General features: G+C 39.2%; 1 protein-coding gene across 3 annotated transcripts in view; it reads right to left on the bottom strand.

Annotated features, from left to right (window-relative positions):
* The window catches only part of TULP4 (TUB like protein 4), a 144,871-nt gene that overhangs the window by 51,325 nt on the left and 68,667 nt on the right, over window positions 1-24,879 (bottom strand). The window lies entirely within an intron of this gene.

Below are 24,879 nucleotides of genomic sequence, written 5' to 3'. Positions count from 1 at the left end.
TGTTTACAGAGAGGGACTGATGATCCTAAAGATCCCAGTCCTCAGGTGACCTCTGAGGAGACAGGCTCACCGCACTTCACAACGAAACCAGCAGTCATTTCCAGAACTGGGATGTAAGTATGCATACCCAAAACCTAAACTTGTCAGCTGAAAAAGAATGATCTTACACTTAATGAATGCTTCACTTATTCAGAAGGTGTCAAGGGGCAGAACTTCAGAACGTGTACATCAGTGGAGCTCACCAGCCTGTAGCACCAACTCTTGAACAATCAAACAGCTAAAGGAACTGCTTCTTTATGCATATGTATAGATTGTGGGGAGAAGCGAGTATGACAAACCACCTCCCTGTCATTAAGCAGCTAAGAAGAATCCTATCAAGAATCTGCAAAAAAAGACTTGGCTCTGCTTAATTATAACTTCGCAGCTGCACTCCAAGTCACAAGTCCTGGAGCCTCTCCCTCCTTCCATTCCAACTGGAAACAAATTAGTAAGTTCCAAAATAAACTTACTGCTTTATAATCACAAATGAAAGTGAGACAATTATTTTCTTTGCCTTCTGATAACAACCTTGTAAGGAAACTTATAATTTGAAAATTAAACTTCTTTAAACACAGAGCAAATGTTACCATTTTATGAGGTCATTTTAAACATGCTTCCATTGTTTATATTTAACATCTGACTACAGGTGCTGAGTCCACAGCGAAGTTGAGTATTTCCAGTTTCATTTTAGACACTTAACATAGTGAAGAGACAAATAAATGAAGAAGTATTAAGACAACTTTCAGCTTTTATGTTGGCTTAAATGTAAAGCATCTGAAAACATTTCTCATTGATAGTGCACTTAAGTAACACATAATCTTGAATTATCCCTCTGCAAAGAGGAATTTTATTGCTAACCCATACATGCAGAGATATCATTACTTTCCCTAACTGCTTCAACTCACAGGGGACCCATTTTCACTTCTGCCTCTATGGTTCTCTGCTTCCCACTTAGCATCTTCAAACAGGTAGTGAAGAACTAAGCTGTTTCATCTTGCATTGAAAGAGCAAAAATGTTGGTGTGCCAAACAAAGTTGCCTTTGTTTATTGCCTAATGATTTTGATTTGGTTGTTGGTTATTTGTTTGCATTTATAAAAAAAATACTATTAAAATATTACACTGTGTCCTTTCTACTCTAGAAAAAATTTGTATCACAGACATGAATCAGCTTCTGAACTGCTTTCTCACATGAATAAAACTTCCAAGGAACACCTGGCTTAATACACTAAATACAATATAAAGGCAAATATATCCCTCCCACACAGGATGCCTTCCGTGAAGTTCAATGAGCTATTGAATCAGAGTCTTCTCTTTTCTTTGAGCTCCTTTTTATACAATGTATAGGGTGAAAAATTTTTTTGAGAAGTGAAACATTCTTCAGAGAGTTTTCAACAGCTCTGCTTTAATTGTCAACTTGATTTTCAGGAATTAAATTTAATTAATCCTAAAGGTGTGAGAAACTCCCCCTAACAACTGACTACATACTATCACGCTGCAAACACACCAGAATCAACAAAAAATAAAACCTGGAAAAATATAAATACTAAACAATCTATGGAATTGCTGACCTTTTTCTTTCCCCCCTTATAAATCACACTACATTTCTAATGTTAATCAAAGCGTTGATATGAATCTCACCTTCCAAGCAGTGACAGAAAAAGACCTAACTTTTCTTTTCCTAGGACAGAAATAGAAAAACTATTTAAATAGATCAGGCTATTGCCCACAGTAGCAGAGTATAGGACACAGTCTATCCAAAGGCTTCTTCCAAACCAGTGCTTTTAGGAAACTATCTAAGTCTTTAAAGGAAGATATAAGGGTTGAAATAAAGCATTGGAAAAGAGGACTTGAAAACCTGCCTAGGATCACTGAGCATCATCTACTTGCTGTATTGAGCAATCCTATTATACGATCCTCCAGTAAGGAGACTGACCTTCACTGATGGCTATAAGTACACAGAAATACATGCATGTGGTGCATATAGTATGTGCAACACAATGGCACACATTATGGCTTATTAATGGAAACAACAATGAAGAGATGTGTAAGTATATCTATCAATGCAAAAAGATGAATGCACAATGAGGAACAGAAATGAAACATAAAAGTAAAGGGATCAGAGAAACCAATGCCCACCTTTACTTGCTAATAATCTCTACATAACTCATAGAGATACAGATATACATATATTAAGTATATAGACATTACATACATGTAGCACAGGTGTGTGCATGAACACACATACCTGTTAAATTCTTGAGGAAACTATGCCAACTTTGTACATTTATTGACTTGAAGTTAGTTAACTTAACTGGGCTTTTTAACAAACATAACTTAAAAATGACAACAGGTGCCCAGGAAAAGCAGTAGGGTTGCAGTTAAAACCGTTGCTCTCATCATACTTACCTATAGCAAATGCTTGGCTCTGTGGATGTTTAATTCAATGAAACATAAAGTTTAGCTATTTTTTTTAATATTAGTATTTTTAAAATAAAGGCTATTCAAACAGCTCTCTCCTAAGTTCTCATGCTGCAAAGAGACTATTTGGAATTGTTCTAACTTTCGTCTTAATTTATGACCTTCATTTCTTGCCATAACAACAATGCCATGATAATTCTCTACATCCAAACTAATTCAATCACACAGACAAAGAGCATCAGGTAATTATTCTTCCTACTAATAACAATAGAGAAAAAAAAATCAGCAGACATGGTAGACAGGTAGTTTGCCTCTCCTGGGGTGGCACACCTGTCTTCCTATCCTACTTGTCTTACATTCTCTAATTATACAGTTCCTGTCTCTTCCACATCTGCAGAACTTTGACTTCTTGTTTTCAGAGACATCACACCCAGGTGGAAGTGCTCCATTTGCATACGGAGCTGTCAGTTTCCAAGGTACAATACCCATCAAGGAATTATTAGTATGAAGAAACTACTGCTATTAATAACAAACATTGTGCTGCAGATAAAGAACAGCAAATTGATAATAGTCAGTGTCTACATTTCTTGAGAAAAACTGCCAACTCACAATAGGGGCTGCACATTACATAGTATATAAAGGAATGGCAAATAAATTGTTGGAGACAGAAAACAACAACCAAATTCTTCATGATTCTTCAGTTTAATTACTAAGAAAATGAACTCTTTTCCTGGAAGAACTGGAGTAGCCTCTAGATATCTCAGGGATGGATGTCCTTTAATAAACTTTACCCTGCCAACAGAAGCTGCTGTCACTGGCAGCATGCACCATTCACAGCCCCTGGGGGCTTCAGCTGCAGCCATGAGGAGCACTTCCCACTGCCACTTGTGCATTAGAGATTTGCTGCTTTATCCCAGGATCCTACCTTTTCCTTGAAAAAACTGTGTTACTCTGCCAGCAGCTGTCATCTTGCTTTTTCTGCTCTTTGAAAGGGAGCTTCAATTTCTATCTATACTATTTAAACAAATGCAAAAACATTCTTGTGAGAGATGGTATAAAAGCGACCAACTACAGGGCTTTAAAATACAAAAAAATCCATGCAAGAACCAGATACGAAGAGCCCTTTTCTCTCTCTCTCTCTCTCTTTTTTTTTTTTTTTTTTTTAAACTGGAAATCTGATTTAATGGTCTAACATTATCAATAAGCTGAACTTGATATCTGTATCAGGTGGGGACATCACCTCACACTAAATGAAATCAGAGGTAAGACTGGACCAGCAATAAGCTGCTGACCTTACTGGACCCAAAAGGTTCAGGTCCAACTTTGTACCTTCTTCTGACCACAGACTTCTAACCACTGTGGCTTTCCCATGAAAAACTTACTTCAGACCAACTACATCTCTAACTCAAATACCTCAGGTAAGTGCCTAAATGTAAGTTTGATGTAGGAATATATTAGAAGCTCTCTGCCATTTTGTTCAATAAACTTGCTCTAATATTCTTCCCCTTTCTCCTTTGTTTTCATAATGCTCAGGGCATGCAACGGGCTCATGAAGACTCAAATAATCTGCTCAGCTGCAGAAAGAGAAAAGACCAGGTAGGAGCAGTGTAGTTTTCCAGCAGTATCCTTTTGAGTAGGCACAGGGGAGGCAACCATTCACCCAGCACTCCCTTGCTCTCCGTGTGAGGGGCTGGTGCCCTCTGCATGTAACACTGTGGTGGTTCACTCCCTGGGAATAGAGCATTGATGATCCCCAGAAACTTTTGTCTGTTTGCTTTGCAGATGGAGTGTCACACATGCCCATTTTTGAAACATAACTTGGGGCTGGCACCAACCCACCTATTTTTGAAAGGCAGACTGACCTTTAAAAGCCATAGGGTATGATTCTGGCAAATAGGCAACTGCAAGAAAAACTCATTTTAATAGCTACTTTGAGGAGGGAATATACTTAGTGTGAGTAAGAAGTTGTCTTAAAAATACCTAGACTGTCAACATCTCACTGAATACATTTAGGAGCCTTTACAGTAAACTGCCAAGACAATGACTCAGAAAGGCTCTATAGCTTTACAAATCTCCTTATGTTCCTTAAGTCATGCACTTCATTTTAAGAAATACATTCCTAAAGTCTGTTGATCCCAAGAATTTGCCACGCAACTATTTTATATGTTCAAAGAAGAGAAAACATGCCTGGTCTACCTGGGAGGAAGGCATCCCCAATACCACCCATAGGTACCAAACAAGAAGTGTTATGCTCCTATGAATGAAGTAGTTCACAGGACCAATCCCAAAGGAATTACTCTTTTCACTTTAGAATAACCACATTTAATCTTGTCTTCAAAGAACTACAGTGGCACGGGCCATTAAAAAAAAATAACCCCCCAGAAAAAACCCCACCACCAAGAGAAATAAGCTGTATCCAAGGTGTATCCAATAAATGTGTTTGAGCAGCTGAGGATCTTCAACAGGCCACTTGTCAGAATTGGATGTTGCATGGGAGGTAATATGAACCTAACGTAGATAACAAGATGTTGGTATCTCACTACCAGTTCTCATTCCAGTAAGTTTCTTCTCTATTATTTCAACTGCTACTAAAGAAAATAATTTGGTAAAACCTAAAGGAAAAAAATATGAAGAAATAGAAGAGTATAGGTTTGAAGTCAATCACCCACATGCACGAGATATCTGCACACTATGTTCTTGGAAGGGAAATGGGTGGTCTGTTCATCTCCTGTCTCACAGACAACGGAGTGACAGTGAAAAGGAGTATGGTGTGCTTTTGATTCCTTTCTCTTCACAAGGATGCTTGATCACAGAAAAATAACTGTTTCCACAGAAAAAATATTTTTTAGAGTTAGGCCACGCACACTTCCATTGAGGGAAATTTCTTTATAGCACATACTACCACTGTCTCCTATCAATGGTCTTCCTGTCTTAAGCATACCTGCAAGATACTTGTGTTTAACTGCCCGTACATACTCCCTAGAAGCCCAGAGGCAAGCCCAAGTTCACAAAAACTAAATCAAAACTGAATGTTTATAAGAATAAGCAAAGGATAAAATAGGACTTTCATCGCCTTCCTTCTAAGAAGCAAGATTTTTCTTTGTTTAAGTTTCCATACAGACAAAAACACCATAAGAAAGGAGGAAAGACAATACTCTAGCTAAAGATGAACAACATTTTGCCTTAAGACCAAAATACCTAGAGCAAAATAGTTCTCCCTCTTTCTAGGAAATCATTGATGAGCACCATTAGGAAAAAGGTTCATTGCAGTTAAAAATAAGATACATGCAGTAACTGTGCAGTGCTGGCAGATCCTTGGGTTTGAGCATCTACAGTAAAATATTTTCCCATGAGAAAACAAAAAAAAATGACCAGACTTAAAATGCTCTGGTATTTAGCCTACATTAAAGTACATGAGCCTAATGCTCATTTCATTACAATCTGACAAAACTACATTACAGATGGTAAAAATAAGGACCATTTTACAACCTTCACATTTACATTCACTTCTGGACTGTGTATAAGAAACTCAGTGTAAATTAACCTCAAGCTTTAAAAACAAGAATAACATTCCCTGACATCCACCTATGCCTCATCATCATCATATATGAATTCAGAGACCATGCACATCTCTGTTAGAAGTTCTAAGGAGAGGGGTGAAAAAAACAACAAGAATACCCCACGTAAGACAGATTTAAAATCCTTTCTGACTTTTTTTCCTGGCTAAAATACAGAAAAATATCCGATTCAGAGACGTATCATATCAGCATGGCAATTAAGTAAAATTATTCCAGGTTTCCAGAGATCAACTTTAGCATCTGTGACAGAAATTTTATAATCAGAAGCTGGCTAATTACTATTAGTCTACAGGGCAGACAGTAACTCAGCTTGCTTATCTGAAACCACTGTAACAGTCTTCCAAACAATTCTTATATGGGAGGTGACTGCAGCACAAGCTTTGTGCAAGTGCTCTCTGCAGAGTTGAACTTCATCCTTTAAGAACTGCAGTAAAAACATCCATTTTTGTTAGCAACATAAACCTTAAAATTTAGAGGCAAGTGTTAAAAAGTGTCATCCAAGCATTATTATTCTTCCGATAGCTAAAATACTTAAATTTTAATTATTTTTTTCAAACACAATGAAGTAAAAATAATCCAAACTTCAGTAAAAGTACAGATCAGCACTTCAAATCTATTAACATTTCCCAGGTGAAAACAACTGTGCACTAATTTAATTAAGGTGAGTAATAAGATGAACTCAAGACAAATGGTATAGCTGGGCATTTCACTGCTGAAGTGAAACTACTTCACTAACTCAAATTCCCAAAGAAATACTCAACCATCATTATCATGATCATCAAGTCTACCCACACAACTTCTGTGCGAGTTACACGTAACTGTAGAACATTTCTGGCCTCTGAAGAATATTTGGAAGCAAAAATTGGTCACAGAAACTGAAAAAAAAAAGTATTTGTGTAATCTTTATTGGACTGCTTGGACCATCTCTGCGCGACCCACAGAGACTGTGCATCCCTAATCCTTTTGTGAGAATGATGAAATTCCACCATATTATTTTGCAAATGTAGGACATTTGATTTAATTTCCACTATGAGGCCACCACCTGAACCCCCTATTGAGCAGCTATTGAGGTGACAGTGTAAAACAAAGTGGAAAAAGAAATAGTGTCTCTTTTCAAGATTAAGGATGCCGGGGGGAGGGGGGAGGGGAGATCCTTAATCTTGAAAGGTATTAAAACAGAGAATGTAAAAAGGGCAGCACAGTCAGCCAGCACCTGCACCTCTCAGGACAGAAAGGTACAAAAAGGAGAATTTAAATTAACAGTACAACTAACTAAAAATCACAATATTTACTTGCAAAACAGTCAGTTCAGTGTATTACAATAAATAAGGCAACAGATACCTACCCAGAATTACTTTCTTACTACATACTGCCCCTACGGAAGCTCTGATTCAGGTTTGAGACACTGGCCTACCTAACTCGCAACTGATGCAACACAAATTTCTGACAATGTGAACATGAGCTAAGAAAATGCCATACTCAAAGAGATGCAAAATAGCAGATTTTGAAAATGCCAACCTTGCTTTGGCTGGGCTGCAATTCTGCACTATCTGTGTTCAGAACACACCCCTGTAAGTAGTTTTATCTTCATTTCATATTGAATAAAAACTGTAACGCAATGCAGTTGGCCAAGAATCCACTAACTGTACTTGTTTGATTTTACAGGAACAAAAGGGAGCTATAAATAAGGGGTCCAATGTGTTACTCTGACAGAAGGATCACAACAGGCAAAGTAGAAAACTCTGGAAAGCACAAATCATTGCTATTCTTGTTTATTGTTGTAGCATAAAGAAGCCTCAACCAGAAGAGACCCTCATGTTGTGGGAGCCACACAGTTTATGAATAGGACAGTCTGTTAAGTATTTAACCTTGAAGACAAAACAAAAAGCAGACCAGGGAAGCACTGTAGGAAAGGCCATCTCTACAGAACTTCAAAATGACTGTATTTGCTCAACGTACTTAAGAGGGCTGAACTAGAGGTTGGGAACGCAATCCCTGGACATACTAATAGGGTGTAATGGTCACCATGAGACTACCAGATCATTGGCCACACAGGTGATAGGACAAAATATATCTCACTGTCTAGGGCAATACTTGACCTCACCTGATGCAAATATTAATAAATATATTAACTGTAGTGCAGAAAGCAGTTTTCAAGGAACTGAACTAAAACAGACTTGCTTCTCAAAGACCAAAGAAGAACAATATTCAGCCTTTAACAACCCAGACAGTATATGAACTACAGACTAGAGATGAAAGTTGTCTGGTCCATAGCCAAGAACCTGGGCCAGCTAACTTATAAACACTGCATCACTGGAAAGTTTAGATGGCCTGTCCTGCAGTTCACTCAACAAAAGAAAGAGGAAAAGTGCTAAGTACGTGATTTTATGCAGTAAAATCCTTTTAAAAAGTTTCATCAGGCAAAACAAGCAGACACTTTATATCCCAAGTCACTCACTTATCAAAGAGCATCTGGAATATGGCTGAGACAAAAAGCTACTGAAGGAACAAACTGTATTTAAGCATGCACAGCTGCCTGTGCACTGCCTCTACGTTATCCAGACACCACTTCCCCCTTTCCTGTCATATGAAAGTCTCAATGCAGATGGCTATCCTTTTGGGTATTCAGTAAAATGAAAATTAAACTGGCTAGGCACAGCAGAGAAACAGAGGCAAGTGACCACCAAATTTTTCCAAAAGTGAAAAATCCCCTAAAGTAGACAAAAACCCAAACACCTCTAACATCTTTTTTTCAAAGCAAATTTATAATTTAAACAATGCTTTTGACTTGACTATTGTGCGTATGCCTATGCAGTAATAACAACAGACTGTTACCTAACTGGATCAGTTACCTAGAGTTAATAATTTTAGTTGCATTTCTGATCCAGTTAGATAACACTATTTTAACAGAAACCATGGTAGCCTAAGGTCTGTTGTTATTACTGCATAGGTATATACACAATGTATTACCTATCGATTTCCTAAAGTTCTCAAGTAGGGTGGTATTCTTCCATACCATTTTACTGCTTCAAATCAACAGTTCTGTGTTATGCTTGCCATTTGAAGGCCAAATATAAACATCTTCCATTAAAATTTTGAAATTACCTAACCTCCTAGCAATTGGGCAAGAACCAGTTTCTCTTTTTTTTCTTCTTTTTTTTTTTTTTTGATATATAGCTTTCCTTTCCTTTGGATTTCAAAAGTCCGTTCAAATATCTCTCTCTCGTGCATTTAAGATGTGCAGTCAGTGACATTAATTATTGTTCTGGGTTTTTTAAATTATCCTAAAATATTATACTATGTCACCTAAAAGAGGCACAACTCAAGAGAGTAACTGTACACCAACACTGAGATGAATGTGCTTGTAAGACTGCAAGTACATCACGTGAAGAGGTTGCTATCAGGTAAAATGGCAGGACTACATGAACTGACTGTCTGATGTCTGGCAAGTATCAAAATCATTGAGGGTCAAATATAATTTAGTACAACTGAAACTTTAACAAAAATTATCTATTACTCATCACTATGTACTCACATACATACATACACACATACATAGGCAAGAATGCATATCCATTAAAATCTTGCATACTGGAACTTCACCAAATAGATGTGCTCTTCTAGGCAGACAAAACAAATTTCCCTTAGCTGAGGTTTCTTGATTCATTTTAATGATTTAACTGAAGACATCAGGTAAGGGCAATAGCTGCTCACATAATCCCTTCCAGTTGCTGTAAGAGAAATCAGCACCAGAAAATGAGTGCAGAAAGTCCTCTTGCTGCTAAGGGCATTATTAAGAGATAAAGAGGTTTTATTCATACACATAATGAACATATGGCCAAATAAAGCAACTCAAGACCTACAACCCAAATTTACAAACACATCAATTCCTGGCATTATTACATTTGTGGAATCCTGTACTTGCACACTTCTCTTTAGCTACAGACCTTGGTGACTCCAAGAGATGCTGGGAACCACCCCTGCCATTCCTCAGGCAACTCTGTTCAGCCAGTGCCTGAAAACAGACCACACCACTCTGACGTCAGGCATCACCTGTCTTGAGGATGTACTGACAATCAGCATTAATTTCACACCTTTTATACAAATATTATATGAATTGCACTACTAAACTCCTACCTAACACTATGTCTAAGGAAGGGAGAAGATGAAGAAGCAGAAAAACAAACAAAAAAAAGATAAAGATATCCCTACTAGCTAGACATTGTCTCAAAATCTCAAGTATAAGGCTTAATACTACCTACAAAACTGTCAGCATGGATTATGGCTGCAGAAAATATTTCTGATATCCTTGAAAATAACCCTTATAAAACTGTGTTGAATTCTTCAGCCTAGCAACTTACTGCTCTAGTGACTTTTATAATTCAATCACAGATCAAGAATTTTCTTTTATAAGTTTTGGAGTTTTTTTTAATTAACCACTTCAGTGCTTTAAAACAAGGGAAACAGAAACGACCCAGATCTAGCTTCTCTGTTACCATTTACTGGTTTATACAGTTTTAGCACATCTCTGACTCATCTTCTTTCTAAGGTAAACAATCACAGTTCTCTTCAGTCACTCCCCACAACTGAGATTTCCCTGATTCTTATTCAGCTTCACCTCCTGTTCCCAGAACTCCCACTAACTCTCAAATGCTATCTTGAGGTGAGATGAGGGCGTTCCTGATACATCAGCTTTTACTTTTGGCAACGTTCTCCATGCTATTCTTTATTACTTTTCCTACTCTTCATGGCATGCTTTCAAAATTACTGGTATTTTTTTCTTTCACTACTGTATTTTTCAAGTCAGGTGCATACTGAGAAGGAGCTAGGTATTCTCTGGTCCAGGTCTTTCCTAAATGGAGGTCTTCTTGGAGGGGTGTAGGACTGACTCCCTCATAGCTCTCCATGCTCAGAGATCAGACTCAGTTTAGACATTTACAAATTCTGCCTTTCAGAAGGGCTAGTGGGGCAGGCACAATCCCACACCAGTGCTGCTTCCTGCCTGTAAGAAAAGAACACTCACCACCAGTTTAAAGGGGGGGGTTATTAAAATACTGCTGTTAGAAGGTCTAAACAGTTAACGTGCCATTTGCTTCTGTCTCCAATACAGGCTTTGAGTTGTGCCAGCAAATTGACTCTCATCTTAGTAGTATCCTGTTTCTGAATAACCATCTGCAAAGAACAATGAAACTTTCTAAAAGCTTTCATCAGTCAAATCATTTACCATCTGCCAAAACACCTTCCTCCCCTTCAGTTGGACATGACAGCATTTTCTTCTGTGCAATCTTGATGGCTACAATCCATGAATTGTGACCTGTCAGAGACAATTATTTCAGCTAATTTATCAACTACCACAATAAGCTTACTGGGCTGTAATTCTCCAGATGCTTCTGAGAGCCTTCTAACACATTTAGTCCCACATTTTTATCATGTTATTTTTAATATGACTGTATAGATTTTGTCTTAACACCTCAGCCACCTCATTCTTGTGCTGCTCTCTCAACAAATCTACCTGCAGTGAGGACTGGCATTAATAAATAATGTAACATCACTGCAATATTCTGCTTTCCTTAATTGCTCCCTTTGTGCATGAAAAATCCACCCAGCAAGTCCACCACTTCTCTCATCAATTTCCAGGTTCTGACTCACTGAAAACACCGTCTGTTATTTGTTCCTGTTCCTTCAGATATGTGCTCCACTGCCAGCATTTCAGCCTTTTGGGGTGCATTTTTACCTGTTGTAGATTAATTTAGGGGCCTGCCTTCTTTGATCCTAGAGCTGAGCACCTTCTGAAGACAGCAGCTTTCTTTTCTCCAGGCAAGTTTACATAAAAGACCATCTAGTTAATGGATCTTGGCTACAGGATCCCAGGGCAGAGGCACTGGCCTGGGATCTACTATGGAAGGGGAACTTGGAAAACTCTTCCTTCCTTGCTCCACTAACTTGCAGGAATACCAAAGAAAAAATGTTCCTAGTAAGTGGGCTTGGGTGAAGGATCACTATATTGTTCACAACTCCCACTTTTACTCTAATTTTCCCCCCATTTGTTTGGTCTCGCAGCACATCAGGTGACAAATTAACCTCAGTCACAGTTTAACATGAAACAATTTCAAGTATTTTGCTGTTGTTAGTGGAATCATGCATATCAACAGTTCAAAAGACAAAATGCCTGAAAACTTTAGTATTTTTATGTTAATTTCATAATTTTTGGGTCTAAGTCTTGACTTCTGAATGCTGCTTGTATAAAGAAACACTACAGACATCTTGACTAAGAAATGCAAGACAACTAAGAAGATAATCCTCTGTGGTCTCTTGGTCTCTTTTCTGACAAGATAAAGAGAGTTAATAGCTCCACAACAGATTCAGTATCAATCACTTTCTCTTCCTCTTTTCCCTACTCATTACGGTTTTATAGTGTCTATATGTACAACACTCCAAACAAGAAATGTGTCCCCTCATGGCCACTAGCAGTCACAGATGAAGATCAAGAAGATTATGTTAAAAGTACAACATGAAAGAAAAGAAAAACAAACAAACAAAACAACAAAACAAACCCTGTTGTTTGATCCTTCCATTATCTATAAGCACAATAGGCCTTTATGTGCCATGTCACCTAGACTGAACAAGTATTTATCAGGCTACTCTATAACCAGGCTCAAAATAAATGACATCTGACTTGCTTTAACAATATAGGGCAATGTATTCCTTTAGAAGCAACATGACTGGACAGTTGCACTATGAGCTACTGATTTTCTAAACAATAGGGTTTTAACTCTTCAAGTAATTCTTATTATAGCCCTAAACAGAATGACATTTCAGCTGCAAGCAAATTGAGGCATGCATGAAAGAGTATGAATTGATGCACAACTTGAACAAAAAGTTAGGATTATTCAGTAGTGCTAGGGTGGTGTTTAGGATCTACAAAAACACCCTAAGGTTGGCTGAGTCAGATCTGCCAAGCACTGTGTGCTTTGTAGGAGACTCAGGAAGAGCTGCTGTATACATTTTCTTCAGTAGGCAAACCTCACACCTCAACTGTTCATTCCCACACCTGGTTCCCATCTTACTGTTTCTTCATTACTGCCAATGCAATTGTATAAATTAGATCACAGAAATCTCTCGCAATGATTAAAGTGTTGCTGAACTACAGTGCAGAAAAATAAACCTCATGAGTAAGTTCTGATACCAAAGGACTGTTCATGAAAATGCATTTAATGCCCCTTTGGTACCCCTGCAGTGACAGAAGCAGGCTGGAAGCACAGAAAAGCATGTTCATGGAAGACGTGATGGCCCCTTATGCCCAACACAGCTCAACTCCTACATGAGTTTCATCTGCCTTGTTGAACTCCAAAAGATTAAGAAAGGCTTCAGTCCTGTAGTGCTCCAAAACCTGGGTCCCTTAGAATCATAAAATTGTTTGAGCTGGAAGGGACCTTAAAGATCATCTAGTTTCCAACTCCCTGCCATGGGCAGGAAGACATCCCACTAGACCAGGTTGTTCAAAGCCCCATCCAACCTGGCCTTGAACACTTCCAGGGATGGGGCATCCACAATTTCTCTGGGCAACCTGTTCCAGTGTCTCACCACCTTCACACTATTTATTCTTATTATCTAACCTAAAACTACCCTCTTTCAGTTTGAAACCATTCCCCCTGTCCTATCACTACAAGCCCCCGTAAAAATTCCCTCCCCAGCTTTCCTGTAGCCCCTTTAGGTACTGGAAGGCTGCTATAAGGTCTCTCCAGAGCCTTCTTTTCTCCAGGCTGAAAAACCCCAACTCTCTCAGCCTGTCTTCACAGGAGAGGTGCTCCAGCCCTGCGATCATCTTTGTGGCCCTCCTCTGGACTCCATGTCTTTTCCATGTTGCGGGCCCCAGGGGAGCTTTGGCATGCCTTGCCTCCAGCCAAGAGGAAGCCTGCAATCGATGTATAAACCACGGCATAGATCATTGAACATCAGGCACTGGGGAACACAAAACCTGAGATGTCTCTTTATTTGTTTTTACAGCCCAGTAACCTTGACAACATTTAAACACAGAGGTCAACTGTGACCATTAAAGCCCATTCAAAGCAGCAGAAGACATTAAGAATTTGAAAGAGGGCGATATGCTGTTCTCATCATGAAGCTGACACATGCTTCAAGACTCTGCTTTGTTTCCCAACTACACTTTGAGAAAACATTCAGATCTTGAGTGAGACTGGTGAATTTTGGGGGGATTTTAGCACTTCTATTTTGGGTGTGAAATTATTGGCATCTTGCCCCAAACCGGCATCACAGTTGAGAACAGAATTCATGATTGAAAGGTGTATTTTTCTTTCTTCCACAGTACTTCTTCCATCTCCCACCCTCAACATAAATAATGCACAATTCTCATGTGCAGTGATTTTTAAAAAGTTGAAGGCCAGAAATACATACTCCACAAGTGGATTCTAAAATAACTTTCTTTTCAGGCAGCTAAGTGTTCCAGGCTTACTTACCCACCCACTCAGCATGTACCCAAACCTAGAGGAGATGATAATTCATCCACAGTAAAAAGATTTTCTTCCAAATTGGTTTTCTGTGAGCTAAATCCATGCTGCTCTAAGACTCAAGCTGTGCATACTCTCCCTACTCAACAAGGCTCTCATTTGAGACTCATCCCTGCTTATATAGCCAAAGCATTTGAAGTCTGCATAATACTTTTGACCATTTCTGGTGAATCTCAGAGTCCAGAACCTGACTCTCTGGATACAGGATATAAGTAATTCCCATTTTTTCACAAGGAGTTACCACTATCCAGCAAAATGAGAAGAGAGCTCCAAAAATGAGGATAACACTGACAAGAGGTATTTTTTTTTTAGTCATAAAGAGGTGCTGTTTAATGTATCATCACTAAGCTAAGGGGACAGCAATGCTATTCCTGAGAGAGGAAGCCTAAGGGGCTCTTACAGATCACAGACTAGGATGACTTTATTAACCTTCTTGACTTTTTCCTCCTTTTGCTAAAATAAATCCATAGCATCTCAATCATCTTTTCTAATTACATTTTCTATTCCTGAAGCATATACTATCTACATTTTTAATATTATCCACAATTTACAGCACTGTATTCTGTTCACCAGTCAAGGTATCTCATGACTGATAACTACTTACAGGCAACACAACACTCCTGTGATGCTGTGCCATGTCACTGCAAGTATTTCTTCTAGGACAGAAGTTCTCAACTGGGGAGTCATGAATAACATTCAGGAATTACAACCGCCCTCTCTTTTCTTAAAATAGGTGAGAGGAGGTGATCCAAATAAAATGTTTCTGTAATGAGAGGTCAGTGCACAAAGAAGATTGTTCTGTATTACTGGACTGAACAATTTGGAATGGCTTAGGGACTATTTTGAACATGCAATGCATCGAGGCAAGTATTATGACCATAGATAAATATGACAAAAGCAAGCACATCAACTTGCCAGGGAAATTTTAAAGACTCCTCAGCATAACTGCAGGCATATCGTAAAAAATGTGGTCAGGCATAGAGCCAGGCTCATAAGGAAGAACTGCGTCATATGATACAGAGAGAGGCAACAGCTCTCTCAAAGTTATCCAACACTACACAGAAAAGCAACAGGAAATGTGATTTACTTAATATGTTTCCAATATAATGTTTTGTGGGCCTTTCTTTTCCCCGAAAAAATACAGCATTTGTACCTTTTCACCCAGATTTGAGACAAGCCAATGTCAGAATACTTCTGTCCAGCCCTTGGCTTGTGTTACCTTACAAGGACAGGTTACAGAAGAGGAGCTAAGAAAGAAACAACCAAAGAAAGAGACTGAAAAAAATACTGCAGTTGAGAAAGGTATTAGCCTCTGAAGTTCACAAGCATCTGGCTCTTCAAAACCAGCTGAATTTGGCTTTTTCCAAAAAAGAACATCTAAGATCTTAAATCTGCTTTCCTATCACCATCCCTAGCAGAGTTGGGAGGTTTGGTTGAGGACCAAACTTGCAACAGCTTCTGGGATCAAAGCAGCAGCATGAATACAGGGCAGCAGAGCCAGCCTACAGCCTGCTTGGCTTCTAGCTGGGCTCACTATCACAAACATTAAACCCCAAGAACAAAAACAACAATAACAAAATCAGGAAAGAAACACATCTTCATGTAATGGGAGACATGGTGTTACAGTGAGAGCTTGAAAGAATTAACTCTGCCCCTTCCTCAGACAACTGCCTTTTGAGCCTGACTCCTTTCACAGATTCCTGTGGATGCAGCAATGCAATTAATTCCATTTCAAAAACTAGCAGTAAATGAGACATTTTCTTGATCTCTATGCCACATAAGACAGCACCTTCTCCTCTAAGACATACCAAAAACTTTTTGACCTGAGCATGTTCCTCAATGACAATTTTGACAGAACGACAAGGATCGGAGACATTCACAAGAATTGTACTAAATGTAGCAAACAACTGAGATGCAATTGCTTCTCAATGCTAGATACCCATGACATTGAAACAGATTCTGATTTGAATTCAAGTCCAAACTCATAGATTCAAATATACACCATAAGCCAGCATCTGAGCCATCTCCAGCACAGCACTGAAGCGCCTTCTTGAAGAGAACTGTAAATAGTAAGAAGAGCAAGAATAAACATGAAATAAAAAAGGTACCTCATTCAAATGAAGGGCAGCTGTATAAAGTTCTTAAAACATTGATGTAACAATAGATGTACAGGGAGAATAAGGAAGATCTGACACTGATGACAAGCAACAGGGAGCAAACACTGCCACTGACATGAGGGACAAGAAAAAAAGCTTTTATAAATACATTAACAATAACAAAGGGCCAGGGAGAATCTCCATCCCTTACTGGATGCAGGGGGGAACACGGCAACCAAGGATGAGAAAAAGGCTGAGATACTTAATGCCTGCTTTGCCTCTGTTTTTAATAGTCAGCTCAGCTACCCCCATGGTATTCAGCTTCCTGAGCTGGAAGATAATGATGGAGAGCAGAACAAACGCCCTGCAATCCAGGAGGAAGTACTTAATTATCTGCTTCTGCACCTAGACACTCACAAGCCTATGGGACCTGATGGGATCCACCCCAGAATGCTGGCGGGGGAGCTCACTAAGCCTCTCTCCATCATTCTTCAACAATCCTGGTCAACAGGGGAGGTCCCAGATGACTGGAGACTGGCTAACGTGACACCCATCTACAAGAAGGCTCAGAAGGAGGGCCCAGAGAACTACAGGCCCGTCAGCCTTGGTACTGGGAAAGATCATGGAGGGGCTCATCTCGAGTGAGTTCACACAGCAAGTGCAGGGTAGCCAGGGTATCGGGGCCAGCCAGCATGGGTTTATTAAAGGGAGGTCTTGCTGTTCCAGTGCCTAACAACTCTTTCAGTAAAGAAATTATTTCTAATATCCACTCTGAACCAACCCTGCTGCAGCTTCTGGCCATTTCCTCTAGTCCTGGGAGAAGAGGCCAACGCCGGCCTCCCTACAGCCTCCTCTCAGGTAGCTGCAGAGAGCAATGGAAAGAGCCTTCTCTTCTCCGAACTAAACAACCCCAGTTCCCTCAGCCTCTCCTCATAGGACTTGTTCTCCAGACCCTGCCCCAGCTTAGCTGCTCTCCTCTGGACCTGCTCCAGCACCTCAGTGTCCCTCTGACAGTGAGGGGACCGCACACAGTACCCGAGGTGCAGCCTCACCAGTGCCGAGTACAGGGACACAATCCCTTCCCTACTCCTCCTGGCCACGCTATCCCTGAAGCAGGCCAGGATGCTGTTGGCCTTCTTGGCCACCTGGGCACACTGCTGGCTCATGTTCATCCAGCTGTCAACCAGCACTCCAGTGTCCCTTTCTGCTGGGCAGCTTTCCAACCATTCCCCTCATCCCCAAGCCTGTAGCATCGCATGGTGTTGTTGTGACCGAAACGCAGGACTCGGCACTTGGCCTTATTGAATCTCATACCATTGGCCTTGGCCCAGAGCCCTCCCAGTGGGATTTCCATTTCAGACACCTCTTCAGCTATGCTTGCCTCATCTTCCAATCTCCTTTCCCAGACAAGTTCACTTCTCTCCACTCAAGACAGCTCTTCCTCACAAATGGCTCTGTTCTCCCTTCCCACTAATTCCTCCTTTCACGTTGTCCACATCACTTCCATCTTGCCTGTGCTCCCTGTTTTCCCTATTCTCACCCTCAGCTCAGTTGTCTCAGTGAAGAAGTAGCCAACACAGAAAAAGTCCAACCTCATCCCTATAGCATCAGGCACTACTGGACTGAGCTATGTTGTGGGACGAATGCATGTGAAATTGGACCAGCAGAAGGAGAGATGGGAAGATACTCAGTAAGAAATCTTCAAAGATCTGACTGCTAACATTTAAAATGAAGATTTCAGGGAGTTATTCAAATAACAGACCAGGGGAATACAGAGACAGAAATCTCTATTCCACAAAATGGAGATAAGAGGAGTATTTAAAGAAAAAACAAACAAACAAAAAAACTTCTATCATCCTTGAGCTGATAAACAACTTAAAAATTTCAGTCCAAGTAGTTCTAGCTGACAAACTTGTGGGCATTGTAAAACACAGCCTATTAATGAGGTGTCAGACAACCTTAGTAACAGGCAGGGCTTTTACCTAAGAACGTAGCTTGCTGCTTTACCAAATACCAAAATAATTCATGAAAATTTTGTTCCCAAGTGAGAACTCAGTAACTACACACATGACAAAACAATACCTTGTGAACAGTCTTAGCTTTCACTTATGGACTATCCCACAGATGTAAGTCCCATACTCAGTCTATTTACTCTCCATGCTTTATTTTCAGACAAAAGCATTTCAGCTGATGACAACTATTTGAAACGGAGAGAAAACCTTTGGGAAACAGTATTTTCTGTAATTACCTACACTACATTTGTAGCATGACCTGTGTGTGCAAAACCCCTTGGCGAATTATTTTAGATTATTTGAAAACAGTAAAAACAGATTTTGAGCAAGATGTATGGTTTAATTATAATTTCTTAGTCCAACTGAAATCTCAAATCAGCAAGTGTAGCTGTAGTAACAGAAGCGTTTCAGACATGCCTCCTCAACTGGTGAACACTGTCAAATTCCTACTGTAAATCAGCTAAAAATATACGTTTTTAAAAAACCCCAGCACATTGCTTGGATTTATACACACATATGCAAAGATGTTTGCTTTCACTTCAATTAAACTTTTTTCCATCATGAATAATCCATTTAACTAATCAGCATCTGAATTACTCCAAGGAACACTTCATTCAATGTAAAATTAAACATAAAAAGAGAGCAAAAAGTAATTAAAGGAGGACATTATTAAGCTGTTGATTCATTCTTTGCCTTTTGCTAGTGTAAGTATTAAGTAACTTCCCGCATTCACTGGTTGTAGATAAAAAATAAAAGCTATGCCAAAAAATGTAAAGAGTTTTCAATTTACCAAGTCAGTGCAAGTGAATTACTTTAAAAAACATTATTTCAGAAGGGTCTTCCTGCTATTAAATTATAGACTGTGTTTTGCTCTCAGAAAAAAAGGAATGTACAAAGACACACCAATGAAGTTAGTAGAGGGACCTGGGACTTAAACTACGTAAATAAAAACAATGCTAGATTCTTCCTGAGATTTTTACTGAGGCATTGGCAGCCATTTATTCACCAGCATGCCTAAAAACCAAACAAAGGAATCCAGCAATCATTCAAGTGAGATGTTTTTTTTCCAGATACCAAAAATACACACTCGGCAAAACTGCCCTGTTGAATAAGGGCACTGGGGTTACTATAGGACAGCACACAATCAAGTTCACAGAGAGGAAAACTTGCTGACCCGAAGAAGTCCTGCTTTACTTCCAGCATTACTTTTAGAATAAACAAGTACCTCTTGAGGGACCTGCAAGAACAGCAGCTGGTTTCCCGACCAGCACCCACTCCTTCACCACACTAGTTTTGAGCAACAGAGCAAAGACTCATTCGGCAAAGGTGCATAACTGTGAGGCATGCAAGTATTTCTTTCAAGCTATCACCAAATTATGAGATAAAGATGTGGAGCATATCAAACCACAACTACATAATGCAAACATCTAAGGAACGTCAGGAGGTAAGGCTTGTAAAAAAGTTGCTACAGACAGTAAACAGCTGTTAAAAAAAATAATCTGGTATTATTAATTTAGCATTTCAGTCAGAATGGTTAGTACAAACACAATTCTAGTCTATTTTAAAATTCTATTTAAAAATCTATTATAAAATCTCACCATCTTCAATGTAAAGACCTGTCCACACTGCAGTTTCACTGAATAGTCCCATCAAAGGCTAATCTTGCCCCTGAAGGATTACAGATCTGTGCACGACACACTTTACATTTCCATTGTGCATTTATAGTTCAGGGTGGCAATACACTTTGCAGTCTTTTCTTCCTCAATTATTTTAATGGTTCCTCGCAAAGAGGGAATTGCAATTAGCTCTACTTAAGAAAAGTTAAGGTAATGTCAAATCAAAAGATTTATACAAGATTAAAAATAGCAGTATGAGAACTATTCCCTTCAAATTGCAAACCTACTGAATTCAATCATGCAGGGACACCAGATTTTTCAGGAAATGTCTTCTACAGGACCCCTGGAAATGATCTGTGGAGTTCTAAGTCTTCAGTCCATAAGATAAAACCTGGTATCCTTAATTACAAAAGCTTTGTATATACGAGTGCATTACCTGCTGCTCTGGCCATATATTAATACAGTCAGAAATCACTCACCATTCTACCAGAACACCTTCACGTCACAGATGGAGAAACTAAGCCTACATCTGGGATCACACTGTTTCACTGCCATCTCATGAGAAGCAGAGGGCTCAGATCTATGACCTATCTATGATCTATCTCTTTCAGGAAAACAAGCAAGGAAAAAAAGGGTAGTTTCTCTTAAGAAAAAGAAAAGTTGTGGACAGTCATCCCAACTCTTTTTTCACCCCAACATGGCCTATAAAGAGTAACACTGAGATTCATTCAAAAGCCAGTAATACATACATTGATCTTGCTGTATGCATCTGTATGAAGCTGCTGAACTGAATGCTCACAAGGTCCAGAGCATGAAAAGGCTTTAACCTGAGATTTTCTTATTTCCTTACCAGGTGAGAAGCAAAGTTTTCCTCTTCAATAAATTAAGATTTAAGTAACAGTTTGATCAAGTACAGGAAATCATCCACCAAAAAGGCAGCCTACTGCCTTTACTGGAAATTGAGCCAAAGGGATCCTGCTGTTTCCAAAAAGTGAGACCATTCAGCAGATCAGAAGGCACCTACAACTTAATAACCTATAGATCAGTAATTCTTACACAAGTGTAGGAATGAGGGAGAAAGAAAAGGAGATTTAACTACAAATGCAACCCAAGCAAACAGCATAAAATGGTTGGGGTGTAACAGCTTATATTTTCCCCTAACTCTCTTCCAACTGCTACAATCTAAGACCAGAGACTTCCTTGTGAAATGGCTCCTCAGCCATGGGGACATCAACTTCCAGCAACCCGTGAGCTCCTCCATACAGGCTAGGAGGAATATCCTAATTCAACCTAACAGACAGATGATTGTGTGGTTTTATTTTATGTCACTCACTTTTTTGAGCTGTACTGTATAGTGTGGATTTTATAAATAAAAATACACTTGCTTTTATCTTAACCTGACTTAGGGGGAGTTTTGAGGCAATTTAAAGGAACACCTTGGAAGGGAGGTACCAGAGAGCTTCTGAATAAATTTTTCCAGGGTATTCCAGAAAGGGGGTTCATAGCAAACCTCTTCCCTGGTAACCACGATTGGGAAGTCCCATGGCACTCAAAATACTTGGGAAAACACCTGCACTTCCAAAGAATATAACAGGGAACACATTCTTGTATTAACAATAACAGGATATAAATTCAGAGGAGTGAGTCATCTTTCAGCTGATTACTTACAAATCAATCCAGATTAGGCTGGATTTCTCACAGAATTCTTGCAGCAATTATAAAGTATAACCCTGACATTAAAATACAAACCAATATCAATTTAAAATTCAGGTTTCTACAGTGTGTGCATTTACCTCACCTTTGTTAATCCACTTAACGTCCATGACACTTCATGTCTCTTATCAGTATACGTCTCTCTCACTTCAGTATATTTTGTTTCTTGCAATGATTTCAATTTTCAAGCAGTTTATTTGCTTTTCAGCACCACATGAGTAAACAGAAAGTAATTTCTTTTCTTTACCTGTGCTAACTGGGAAGCTCCCAAACAACAACGGCGCTGAGAGCTGACAAGGGGAGCAGGCGGGTGGAGTGACAGATGGGCGTGAACCACGTGTCAGGATGCGGACACGGGGGTCCCTCCTGAGCACAGCCCAGGAGCCCAATTTCAGAGCTATAAAGCTATCTGGAATTACCTGCTTATGAACACACTTTCAGGAAGCTTAAAAGAAAATTAAAAACCACAGTCCTTTTGTTTTCACTAAATTATCTTACTCTGCAACTCAGAAGTAATGACCCTTAAGCCTCTGCTCCATCTCTATAGGTTGCCAGTGGGTGTACTTTTCCGTATCTTCTACACCAGGACACAGTGTATTGTTCATATTGATATCTGGTTTTCTGGGTTGGTAAGCAAAGAAAAACAATACACCAGAGAGAACTGAAGCTCTTACAGTCTAGGAAAGGGAAGAACAAAGTGAGCTTACATCTAGCTACAGGGCAAGCTTTGCTCTCTGCAGTTGGTCTCCTTCAGTTTTTAAATTAAATCCTTATCAGGAGATCCTGGAAATACTACTTGTAATGCCACTGGAAGAGTAAGGGGGGTTGGAGGGCTTGGGACAAGTGGAAGAGCAGTGTCCTGTGGCTGAAAGAAGGGCTCTAACCATACTCCATTCTTTACTCACCATTCTTTTTTTGTGTGTTTCCTTCTTAAAATGGAAGCCATTCCTGTCTTTGGTTGTTAGAGGAGAGGAAGCTAGTGCTCAAACTTAAGTTAGAGCAAAACTGTATCAAATATAAAAGATAAATCTTATTGGCATTAAAAGCAAATAAAATCTCTACATCTAAAAAAAAAATAAAATTCTGTAGATTCTGATATGACACTAAAAAAAGCTGATTGCCAATGACAACTAATACAGATCAGTTTGGTACATATTTTTTCCAACAACTGCCAAAACACTCAGTTGGGTCAATGAAAAGCTACTTTCAACATCCAGATTTTGCAGACTCAAGCACCTGAAAAAATTATATTTTCTTAGCATTTGAAAAAGTTCAATTTAAAATAACAATCACCAATTTCATAGTAAAGATTCTGAAGTTCAGTCATCTTCTTTGACAGGCTCCCTCCAATTGGGCACACATTCATGGAAGGCAAGTCTGAGTCAACCGTCTTGATCAACTGCCCCTTTAACGTTATGTAATTGGCCAAGTACTAAAAATCAGAGAGAGATTAAAAGAGTAAAGAAACAGGTGGAAATCCACGGGTGACCTTGAGAAAATGCATAATGAAATGCAGCCAGGGAAAAAGTGTTCCTATATTGGAGATTAGCATAAAGGCAGACCGACTGGTGTAAAGTGGAAGAGTGACAGATAATAAACACACAAGTCAGAATATAACATTTGCAAAGCTGTAAAATTACTCAGTTTGAGAGTTTTTTTAATTATTCAACCATGAAGGCATATTACAGAACTAACTGAACTCTAAAGAATTAAATTATAATAGAAGTCAATTAGAAGACCAAACTTTTCACGCAAACAATTCAATTAGGTTGCCAATTTTACAACTACAAGAGACAAATTTAGACCCTTCCAACTAAAGATAGAAGTACAGTTAATGATGTGAATACATTATGACTTTTGACATGCTAATTACATAGGTTTGACTGACTCTTTCAAAAAACACTGATGGACCTTCAGCACCTCTTCCCGCTAATGACCTAGGGGCAAACCTAATCCTAAAAGTCTTTCCATGGCAAAGCATTGTATAAAGTCATTAGTTACAGCACACCCACACCAGTGTTTGTGTGAACATGTCTAATCTTACACGTAGGGCATTATGCAGACATTGACAGGTAAAGTATACTTTCAGTTTAGAGCTTTGTCCATGACAAACCAGTAAGTCTTTCTGCCCCTTCCAGCACACCACATGCTGAAACTGATTGCAGAGACAACCAAGTCTCAGATTTTTCCTCCAGATTCAATAACTGCAATGGAATTTCAATTATATAAATATATATATCTTCAAAATTTTCCTTTCATCTCAATTAAAAATAACATCCAGTCAACAGTTTCTGCTCAGGAAACCTGCTCAGGTTTCTGCACTGGGAAACCTGATAAATACTACGTTACTTACTCCAGTATCCCAGTTCTGATGTTCAGTGCCACAGTGGGTGTACCTAGGGTTTTTTTACTACTTGTAAAATCTTCAAGGAAGAAGTGAATCACCTCTATGTAAACAGGGTGCTGTGAATTCTTTCCATTTCTGAGGGAATTCCTCCATATGATATTGAAAAGGTAACCAGTGGGGAATAAGCACCATTTGTTACCCTTCCTATCCTATTTAGAGGTTCTCAATAAACTGCTCTTTTCAACTGAAGTCCTGGCCACAAGACCATTTGATTTAATCAGGAATAAATGGAATGCTATATATAAACTGCTTCATCTGTTTTCTAAAGAGGTCTGCCTGTGGCTTCCCTGGAAGCAGACACAGTGAATGCCATCAGCAAAAGAGATTAAAATATCCCACATGACAGCTTGAGAAGCTGGGCTTCAGGAAAATAATTTAAGGATGACAAGATTATTGCACAGGCCTGCTGTAGCCTTATCTCTCTTTCAAAGGCTTTAAGTAAAGGGCTCATGGCATTAAAAAAAAAAAATA

Source organism: Apus apus, chromosome 3 (genome assembly GCF_020740795.1).
Source record: "Apus apus isolate bApuApu2 chromosome 3, bApuApu2.pri.cur, whole genome shotgun sequence".
NCBI lineage: Eukaryota > Metazoa > Chordata > Aves > Apodiformes > Apodidae > Apus > Apus apus.
The sequence above is the reverse complement of the archived record's forward strand: the minus strand, read 5'-3'. Positions and strand labels throughout refer to the sequence as shown.